A 12121-nucleotide genomic window follows, 5' to 3' on the forward strand; every position below is an offset into this window, starting at 1 on the left:
AAAAAAAAGAAATGTAACTTCTACATAAAAATGCTCTAAATTGTATTAAACATTTTGTATATATTCTGAGAATAATGAATTCCTAAAAATGGAGACCTTTCTACTAGCTCATGAGGGAAATAAGGAGAACAGAAGAAAAATACTGACTACACTTCAGTATTTCAAAGACATATTCTATTGGCTTCAACATATACAGATAGATTATCTATATCTATATATACATATATATATATATATACGTGTGTGTGTGTGTATGTGTGTCTGTATACACATACACACACATACATGTATATATGTCCCCTATTAAAATGTATGATTCTGATATCTACAAACAAACTCTTCATACATATCAGAAATTATCCCCAAAATCCATAGTTTAAGTAAAAGAACTTTTGTGGTATGGCTGTTTATCTTCCAGGATGTTTAATTCTACATTATCTTTAAATGACTTTCAGCCACTTTTAAAATTTTATTGAAAATTTTACATGAATAACCTGAGGAAATGCACACATTCTTGTAACTCTGCAGTAATGCCCTACCAAGCTTCCCTGCCTTCTGCCATTCCCACTCTACACGGATCAGCATCAATATGAGGCTCATCACATATCTTTCACAACTTTTAGTTTCACTCTTTCATAATTTCATATATGCATGTAAACTGTTTTAAGTATTTGCAAGCCATGTTGCCCTCTCTTTCCCCCTTCCTACTCATGCTGAACCCCTTCCTCCTGAGTTCCTATCTACTGCTATATCTTTTGTGTGTGTGACTCAGTGAGTTCAATCTCATTTGCTTACATAGGCAAGGAGAGAGGTTATTTCTAAAACCTCAACCACCATAACGTAACAATTACTATACCACTGAAAAAAATAACTGTGCCTTCCCAAGGACATTACCTGCCAGTGACTACTCAGAGGGTGTGCCCTTTGGAGGTTATTTCCTTTCTTTGATGGAAGGCAACCATGAAGTCTGTATCTTGACCATGATTGTAAGGGCCTTATCATATCTAAGAGACTCCTTCTTGCCCTCCACCACTTACATTTTTTTTCTGTCCTCTCTTCCATAATATTCCAGGAGATTCAGAACTTCATTTATTTTAAAGCCATAGTCTTTTCAGCTCCATAAGCTTTGCCCTGCATCTTGGAGAGGTGTTGGGAGAAAATTCTGCCTTGGGTGACATACATGATCTGGTTTAACCCAGCCTTGTCACTTATTAGTTTTTTTTTTTTTTTTTTTTTTTTTTTTTTTTTTTTTTTTTTTTTTGGTTTTGAGACAGGGTTTCTCTGTAGCCCTGGCTGTCCTGGAACTCACTCTGTAGACCAGGCTGGCCTCGAACTCAGAAATCCACCCGCCTCTGCCTCCCAAGTGCTGGGATTAAAGGCGTGCGCCACCACCGCCCGGCTTATTAGTTTTATGCTACTGGACAATATATTTAAATTTTCAGTGTGGCCTCAAAGAGATCAGCAATGGGTTAAAAAAGATGGAATATGAATGTATCCAACACTTGCTTGATTTTTCTTTATTGTTTTTACACATTTTCCATAGATTATAAAACTGTCACAATCCAGTTCACAAACTAGTGCATTAAAGTATAAATTGTTTCTCTACTTAAAAACATGTAAGTAATATATTTAAGTTAAGTAAATCTAAAATTTTAAAATAAAGCCAATACTTAAATATAAATTCAGCATTATAAGTAAAAGCACACAAATGTATAATGTTAGAATTAGACTATAATCCAATTTCTACTCTTCTTCATTATATTATGTAAAAATTTGTAGTTATTTTGGTTCAAATATATTATGTTCATCTTGAAATTATTTGAATAACATTATTTTTTTGCTATTTGTCTTGTAAAAATTACTTCTAATCGATTTAACATTTTGTTGACTTTAACTGTTGTTTCCTATATGTATATATGTATGCATGTATATATATACATATATATATACATATATATATACATATATATATATATATATAATAGTTTTAAGTCTTCAGTAGTAGTAGTAGTAGTAGTAAATACATCCTCTTTCCTTTGCACTGATGTTTCAAATATTCTTTACCAAATGATAAAATTTTAATATATAAGGCAAATAAAGAATGTAGAGAAACTATATACAGAATATTTGTTGTACTTAAAAATTATTCTCAGTAATTAACAATATATTCTACTTATTTTATTTCTTCAATGACAAGGTATGGTAGCAGAACATAGGGTCAAGCTGAAATTCGTATGCCACATGATGACATTTTAGCTAGTAAAAAGCTGCATATCTCCCAGTGCTCCCATATAGCACAACTATGAGTAGGTTATGCAGTAGAAGTTCCAATAATCTACTCTATGATGTTCCAATGATCATGAAATTACCTAACAGCATATTTTTTTCAGAATGTTTTCTGGTTTTGCATGATATATAATTACACAGTAAGGCACAAGGTCAGTGGATTGAATAGAAGGTTGTAGACAAATATGAAGGTTAAGCCAAATATGAGGGTATTAAGGGCTTACTCTCTAATTATTTATTTGCTTCTTGTTTGAAATTATTTAGCAGTATTAAATAATCACTCTGAACATATATTAAATTCCTTGGAGATGGGAAGTTTATATTTTTCTCTAGTTAATTTCTGTATTCCATGTGCTCTTAGCCTAGTTCCATCCATTTGGCTGTGAATTTCATGAAGTCATTGTTTTTAATATCTGAGTAAATGTAATACATTTTCTGTAACCATTCCTCTGTTAAGGGAGATTTGGGTTGTTTCCAGCATCTGGCTATTATAAACAAGGCTGCTATGAGCATAGTGGAGCATGTGTCCTTGTCATATCTTGAAGCATCTTTTGGGTGTGACCAGGAGTGGTATAGCTGGGTCCTCGGGTAGTACTATGTCCTATTTTCTGAAGAACCACCAGAGTGGTTGTACTAGCTTGCAATCTCACCAACAAAGGAGTAGTATTCCTCTTTCTCCACATCCTCGCCAGTATCTGTTGTCCCTTGAGTTTTGATCTTAGCCATTCTGACTGGTGTACAGTGGAACCTCAAGGTTGTTTTGATTTGCATTTCCCTCATGACTAAGGATGTTGAACATTTGTTTAGGTGCTTCTCTGCCACTCGATACTCCTTAGTTTCCTTAGTTAACAATTCTTTGTTAAGCTCTGTAACACATTTTTAAATAGGGTTATTTGATTCTCTGGAGTGTAAGTACTTGAGTTCTTTATATATATTTTATTAGTCTTCTATTAGATGTAGGATTGGTAGAGATCATTTTTCAATCTGTAGACTTCTGTTTTGTCCTGGTGACAGTGTCCCTTTGCTTACAGCTTTTCAATTTTATGAGATCAATTTGTCTACATTTGATCTTAGAGCTTGGGTCATTGGTGTTCTGTTCATGAAATTTTCTGCTGTGTACATATATTCGAAACACTTTCCCAGTTTCTCTTGTAATAGATTCAGTGAATATTGATGCAAAAATACTCAATAAAATTCTCACAAACTGTATCCAAGAACACATCAAAATGATAATTCACCATGATAAAGTTGGCTTCATTCTAGGGAAGCAGTGATGGTTCAATATATGGAAATACGTCAACATAATCCACTATACAAACAGAGTCAAAGAAAAAAACATGATCATCTTATTAGGTGATGAAAAGCATTTGACAAAATTCAATACTCCTTTATGTTAAAAGTCTTGGAAAGAACAGGAATTCAAGGCCCATACTTAAATATAGTAAAAGTAACATACAACAAACAAGTAGCCAACATCAAACTAAATAGAGAGAAACTTGAAGCAATCCCACTAAAATCAGGGACTAGACAAGGCTGCCCACTCTTTCCCTATCTATTCAATATAGTACTCAAAGTCCTAGCTAGAGCAGTTAGAAAACAAAAGGAGGTCAAATGGATACAAATTGGAAAGGAAGAAGTCAAAATATCATTATTGGCAGATGATATGATCGTATACTTAAGTGACCCCAAAAATTCCACCAAAGAACTCCTTCAGCTGATTGGAAACAACTTCAGCAACTTGGCCAGATACAAAATTAACTCAAACAAATCAGTAGCCTTCCTCTACTCAAAGGATAAACAGGCTGAGAAAGAAATTAGGGAAATGACACCCTTCACAATAGTCACAAATAATACAAAATATCTTGGTGTGGCTCTATCAAAGCAAGTAAAAGACCTGTATGACAAGAACTTCAAGTCTCTGAAGAAAGAAACTGAAGAAGATCTCAGAAGATAGAAAGATCTCCCATGCTCATGGTCATGATGTTTTGTGCAGGAATAGAAACCCTGACTAAGACAGCAGGTATCAGTCAGGCACATGGCACACATACATGCATGAAGGTGTACACACATACACACACACACACACATGTTCTGTGTCATTTGACTAGGGTCCTTTAATTGCAAACAATGTAGGTAAGGCAAATTTTTAGAAAGAAGCAGCCATGTTTGACAAGGATGCTTAATACACAAAGTACTGAATGAGTCAGAGATAAGATATGTCCAACTCTCAGCCGAGTGGTGGTGGTGCACACCTTTAATTTCAGCACTTGGGAGGCAGAGGCAGGTGGATTTCTGAGTTCAAGGGCAGCCTGGTCTATATAGTGAGTTCCAGGACAGCCAGGGCTATACAGAGAAACCCTGTCTTGAAAATCAACAAAAAAAAGAAAAAAAAAAAAAAGATATGTCCAACTCTCATGAGAACAGTCAAGAAAGAATGGTGATGAGAGAGATAGAGACACATGTACACACTCAGAGAGAGAGACAGAGACAAAGAGAGAGAGAGGGGAGAGACAGAGAGACAGAGAGAAGAAAGACAGTTTTATCAGGACATTTTTATCAAGATAGGTTGAAGGTCTTTACAAAGTCAGGATGTGCCAGAGAATGAGAAGGAGTCAGAAGTTTAGAAGAGATTACCAGTGTCAGTTTGAGACCAAGCAAGAAATTCAATCAGAAGATGAGAGAAGCCAGTTTTTGAATCAGTCAGCTTGGAGAGGAGTTTAGAACCAGGACAGCTGTGTTCAACCAGCCTCTGAGACAACAAATACATCTGGCAAACAAATGTTACAATTACCTAAAACAAAAGAGTTGAGTGGAAATCTTAAATATTTCTTCCAATGCAAACTGGAGTGAGGGATCTTGTTGAAATCTGTATTTTGATTCAAGGATCATTCATAGAGGTCTTGCCTCACATTTCCAGAAAGCTCCAAATGCTAATGATGTTATCAGTGGAATTGACTTCAATAACCATGAATTACATCATATGAGGAATAGATTTTTTAATTATTGACATAAGAGGAGTAAATTAATGCTTGTTGATTTTGCTTAAATAAAAATATCTTCACCTAGGAAGGCAAATATACTAATCTAGGACCTACAACATGGCATAGTGCCTCTATCATACAGCCCACAACCTAAGTATGATCCCCTAAGACTCATGTGGTAGGAAAAGTCAATCAAAATCTACAAGTTGTCCTCTGACTACCCACATACATGCCACAGCATGCACAGCTATGTATATGTTCATGTGTACATGTATATGTTCATGTGTACCCACTTACACATGCACAGACACACACACACACACACACAAATAAATATAACAGATTAAAAATAAAACACTCCCTATATTCAAGTCCTATATAAAGTAGTATAACATACATTTCCTGAATCCTATCTTTTAATGAGAACATGTCCTGGATCACCATATGATGGTACTTTCTACTCCACTACAACTTCTTAATCTAGTCACAATGCTATTTTTGCTGCTATTTAAGAAAATTCTTCTACTTCTATCTTTGCTGGATTATATGCCAATTATCAAGCAAAAGTCACTATTCTTCTTGAAAATCAAACATGATGAAGGTCCCAGAGAAAATATTGACTATAATATTTCAATGTTTATGAGAAAGAGGAATACTTACTTGAACTATATACACTTGAGCTCCTGAATGCCAGAATTTCGTGTATGGTCCCATTGGGCTTTATTGGAGCCTAGTCTGTTTTTTATTGATATTGTATAAAACCTATCACATAAGAATTTGACTTATGATATCAGCAAGATTTTTTTCTCGGTAATCATTAGGGCACAATTATCTTCTCAATATACACACACTGCTAGATGACATAATAGTCATTGCGTGACAAAACCATAAAAATAGTTGGCTATAGTAGATATTTATAGACTCTTAAAATGTAATATAATTACATTCAGGTACAATTTGCGACAAATTTATTTTTTTTTGAGCATATTAGGCAAGTAAATAAAGAGTATGCTAATTTCTTTTGCATCACTTAAGTAATTGGTATACTGTTCTTTGTTTTTTAATTATTTTAGATGCATTTATTCTATTTTACATGTATGATTGTTTGATCATAAATACATGCATCATATGAGGTGTCTGGTGCCAATAAAGGGCAGAAAAAGATATTATATCCCCTGAAACTGGAGTTACAGATGGGTTTAAAGCACTCTATGGTGCTTCAAATTAAACCTGTGTCTTACACAAGAACAAGTTCTCTAAAGCATTGAGCCATCTCTTCAGTTCCAATTCCTAAGTAATTTTCCAATTCTTAAGTATTTTGAATTCTTAAATACAAATTAATACTAACTGGTAACAAATACCTATATCAATAAAATATGATTGACTAATTCCTATTAAATTTTTCATGGAAATGTTATTCTTCACAATTTTCTAACCAGAAACAATTGTTTTATCCTTTAAAAAGCCACATGGGCAATATAGATACTAAGGTATTCACTTTGAGAACATGCATCCTTTACTTCAGATTATTTTTTTTATTATAAGCCACATTTTAAGCATTGAAAGAATGCTACATTTATGAACTGTTCACTCTTCTCTATGTTTGTTTTTGTTCTATTGCTCAAGAAACCTGGACATTTGCTGCAGATTGCTGGAAGATGAAATAGGCATCTTGCTTTTGCATAAAACAAGTGTGTTTCATTTGAAAAGACAATGCCATTATCTGATATCAAAATACAAAACTACAATCCCATCTCTAATAGCCTTAATTATAAAGTCACTTTATAAGACTGGCCCTTATTCATCTACTCTAGCATGGTGAGAATCATTCCCAGTATACTTTTGTTTCATTAAAGGAAATTTGCTGCCATTAAACAATAATAAATAATTAATAGAAGTAAATGCTAAAAAGACAGCCTTCGGGCTGGAGAGATGGCTCAGTGGTTAAGAGCACTGACTGCTCTTCCAGAGGTCCTGGGTTCAATTCCCAGCAACCATGTGGTGGCTCACAACCATCTATAATGAGATCTGATGCCCTCTTCTAGTGTGTCTGAAAACAGCTACAATGTAGTTACATATAGTAAATAAATAAATCTTTTAAAAAAATAAATCTCTAAAAAAAAAGAGAGCCTTCAAATTTAATAATTTAATATATAATATGATAGACATGCTCTTATGGGAAAATATTGTATCCTAGAGATAAAAAGAAGTATTTCCTTTAAAAGACACATATCAATGAGTGTAATGAGAAAAATATATTAACTACTCTCTTCATCAAAATTAAATGCTCTTGTTTATCAATGCCATGAGAAATGGAAAGCAAAATTTAACCTGAAAGAAATTACATTGCACCTTCAACCAACTGATATTAAAATAATTGAAAAATCTTTAAAACATTCATAAGAGAAACCAATAAAATACAGAAATGTGGAATTTTTTGACAGAAAGTTCACTAAAAATTGTATATAGCAGGAAATGAACACATGCAGATGCCAATGATGTTAGTCCTCAGGGAACTACTAATAAAACCACAGAGAATTACAAATACTCATGACCAAATACCTGGAGTTAAGAGGACAATTAAAATGAAGTTACAATGCAGTATTATATAACAACACAAGTATTATTGAGACTCAATAAGCATGTATTAGTCAATAGAGCAAGTTCAACCTCATTTGGCGCTAAATTGCTCCCAGGGAGGAGTGTTCCTCTCTGGTGCTGGAGAAAATAAAGATACTCAAAGCCCTTTTCCTGTCCTGTTTGGTCCATGGCAACAAAGCAAAAAGATTGTAGGAAAAGTCTCATCTGTACAATACTCTGTCTTGTCAACCAAAAATAGTCACGTGTAACTAAATACATTCTGTGCAGTCTGAGTAAGAAGACAAAATGAACACTTCAGATTGTTGCAAATATTATTTTACTGCAGTGCTCTTATTGACACTGCATATGCAGTTCATGTCCCAGATGCTACGATTTCATAAATTGCTTGTCAATTTATGTGCAATTTATGTGCATCAGCTTTTTGTGGGAAGAGTGCTTGGAGCAGACAGAATAATTTAACACCAGAAAATCAAGATGTCTAGCATTGTTTGGCACCCTATAAACTTCATCTTATCAGACAACTCTCCATTTTATTAGTGTTTCAGTATTCATAATAGTCACTTGTACTCAAATATTCCATAATATAGATTAGCTTCTACTCTCAATATATACATTCATGAAAAGGCACACACACAGACACAGTCACACACATACACCACATGCAAACACACATATATCATACATATGTACATACATACACATGAGAGAGACACAGACACAGATAGACACACATACCTACCACACACACATATACTACACACACACATTATACGTATATGCACATACACACACATGAGAGAAAAAGAGATACAGACAGACACAGACACACCATGCACACACACATGAGAGAGATAAACATAGACACACCACACACACAGACACACAGACACACACACACACACACGCACACACACACCACATGAGACAGACAGACAGAAACAAAGTGAGTGGAACACTTTAGGAGTCATTTCCTGGGGGAAGAGATACAGACATTTGTAGTTTCTTAGCGCTTTTCCATGCCACAGATTGAGTCTGTGTTAGCACTGATAATGATGCTGAATGAAGCAGCCTAGTCAATCCCCATATACTCTCTTCAACTATAAGAGAAGTCAAAGTAAACAGCAAAAGAGATTTTCATTTTAGAGCATATCAAATTATTCTTTCACTGAAACCAAGGCCTTCATTATAGATTTATAAAATAGTTTCTTTTTTAAAAAATGGTTAAATTGCTATCCACTATATTTTTTTTCTGTGAAGATTTTATATTTCTTTTTTATTAGATATTTTCTTTATTTACATGTCATATGATATCTCCTTTCCCAGTTTTGCCTCCAAAAAAAAGAAAAAAAATAAAACAAAACAAAAAGCAACAACAAAAATAAACCCTGTTCCCTTCCTCCTCCCCCTGCTCACCAACCCACCCTTCCTGCTTCCTGGCCCTGGCGTTTCCCTACACTGGGGCATAGAACCTTCATAGAGCCAAGGGTCTCCCCTCCCATTGATGAACAACTTGACCATCCTCTGCTACATATGCTGCTGGAGTCATTAGTCCTACCACGTGTACTCTTTATCCACTGTATTTATTGTTTATGGTATTAGGTAGTTTCTTGTCATTTTCCAGAAAATGTTTCTTTTCTTGTAGTCAAATGCAGATGATTATCCTCAAAACAAAATATAAGATATGTCGATAGGTATGTGTATGTAAGTGTATAGTGTAGGTGTGTATGTATGTAGTATGAATGCGTGTGCCTATGTATGTGTTTTATTTTGTTTTTGGAACCATTCTTAAATAATAAGCCATTTCAGAAGAAATACATATGTTCTACTGAGCGTAGTACAAAGAAAAGCATCTCCATTTTCTAATATATAATACAGAGCTTGGTCTGGGCCTAACCGAAAAAAAGGAAGGTGAAATGATTTATAAGTCAAACAGGGCCTATAAGAGTGAAGAAGTATCTGTTTATAAAACTATATAGAAATATTCATGTTATAATGGTTAAAATAAGATGAAAATGCAGACCACATTTTCTAAACATCAGAGTAGTATTTATACTTTAAATCCATCATCATATGAAACATAATGGAATTTTAAGCAATAATGGCACATTTGTAAATGGCATTATTATTGGTTTATTATTATTATTTTCTTTATTTATATTTCAAATGATAACTCCTTTCCCAGTTGCCCAACCTAAAAAAAAAAAAACAACAACAAAAAACCAACAACAACAACAACAAAAAGAAAACCCTGTTCCCACCCCCTTCCCGTGCTTACCACCCCAACCCTCTCCCAGTTCCTGGCCCTGGCATTCCCCCTACACTGGGGCATAGAACCTTCACAGGACTAAGGACCTCTCCTCCTATTGATGACCGACTTGGCCATCGTCTGATACATATGCAGCTGGAGCCATGAGTCCCACCATGTGTACTCTTAGGTTGGTGGTTTACTCGTTGGGAGATCAGAGGGTAATGGTGAGTTCACATTGTTATTCATCCTAAGAGGCTACAACTCCTTGGGTCCTTTCTCTAGCTCCTTCAATGGGGACCCTGTGCTCAGTCCAAGGGATGGTGTGAGCCTCCACTTCTGTATTAGTCATGCACTGGAAAAGCCTCTCAGGAGACAGCTATATCAGGCTCCAGTCAGCCAGCACTTGCTGGTATCCACAATAGTGTCTGGGTTTGGTGATTGAATATGGGAAGGATTCCCAGGTGGAACAGTCTCTGGATTGTCCTTCCTTCAGTCTCTGCTCCATAGTTAGTCTATGTAACTCCTTCCATGGGTATTTTGTTCCCCCTTCTAAGAAGTATCAAAGTATCCACACTTTGGTCTTTCTTCTTCTTGAGTTTATTGTGGTTTGTAGATTGTATCTTGGGTAGTCTGAGCTTCTGAGCTAGTATCCATTTATCAGTGAGTGCATACCATATGTGTTCTTTTGTGATTGGCTTACCTCACTCAGGATGATATTCTCCAGACCCATCCATCTGCCTATGAATTTCATAAATTCATTGTTCCTAATAGCTGAGTAGTACTCCATTGTGTAAATGTATCACATTTTCTGTATCCATTCCTCTGTAGAGGGACATCTGGGTTGTTTCGAGCTTCTGGCTATTATAAATAAGGCTGCTATGAACATAATGGAGCATGTGTCCATATTACATGTTGGAACATTTTCTGGGTATATGCCCAGGAGTGGTATAGCTGGGTCCTCAGTACTGTGTCCAATTTCCTGAGGAACTGTTAAACTGATTTCCAGAGTGGTTTTACCAGCTTGCATTCCCAACAGTAATGAAGGAGTGTTCCTCTTTCTCCACAACCTTGGCAGCATCTGCTGTCATCTGAGTTTTTGACCTTAGCCATTCTGATTGGTGTGAGGTTGAATATCAGGGTTGTTTTGAATTGCATTTCCCTGATGACTAAGGATGTTGAACATTTTTTTCCTTCTTAGTCATTTGGTATTCATCAGTTGAGAATTCTTTGTTTAGCTCTGTACCCCATTTTTAATAGGGTTATTTGGTTCTCTGGACTCTAACTTCTTGAGTTCTTTGTATATATCGGATGTAGGGTTAGTAAAGATCTTTTCCCAATTTGTTGGTTGCCGCTTTGTCCTATTGACAGTGTCTTTTGCCTTACAGAAGCTTTGCAACTTTATGAGGTCCCATTTGTCAATTCTTGATCTTAGAGCAAAAGCCATTGGTGTTCTGTTCAAAAAATTGCCCACTGTGCCCAGGTGCTCGAGGCCCTCCCACTTTCTTTTCTAATAGTTTCAGTGTATCTTGTTTTATGTGGAGGTCCTTGATCCACTTGGACCTGAGCTTTGTACAAGGAGATAGGAATGGATTGATTTGCATTCTTCTACATGCTACCTGCCAGTTGAGCCAGCACCATTTGTTGAAAATGTTGAAACCACTGGATGGTTTTAGCTCCCTTCTCAAAGATCAAGTGGTCATATGTTTGTGGGTTCATTTCTGGGTCTTCAATTCTATCCCATTGATCTACCTGCTTGTCGCTGTACCAATACTATGCAGTTTTTATCACAATTGCTTTGTAGTAAAGTTTAAGGTCTGGAATGGTGATTCCACCAGAGGTTCCTTTTTTGTTGAGAATAGTTTTGGTTATCCTGGGTTTTTTGTTGTTCCAGATGAATTTGCAAATTGCTCTTTCCAACTCTATGAAGAATTGAGTCAGAATTTTGATGGGAATTGCATTGAATCTGTAGATTGCTTTTGGCAAGATGGCCATTTTTACTATATTA

This window comes from Mastomys coucha, unplaced genomic scaffold (genome assembly GCF_008632895.1).
Source record: "Mastomys coucha isolate ucsf_1 unplaced genomic scaffold, UCSF_Mcou_1 pScaffold2, whole genome shotgun sequence".
Classification (NCBI taxonomy): domain Eukaryota; kingdom Metazoa; phylum Chordata; class Mammalia; order Rodentia; family Muridae; genus Mastomys; species Mastomys coucha.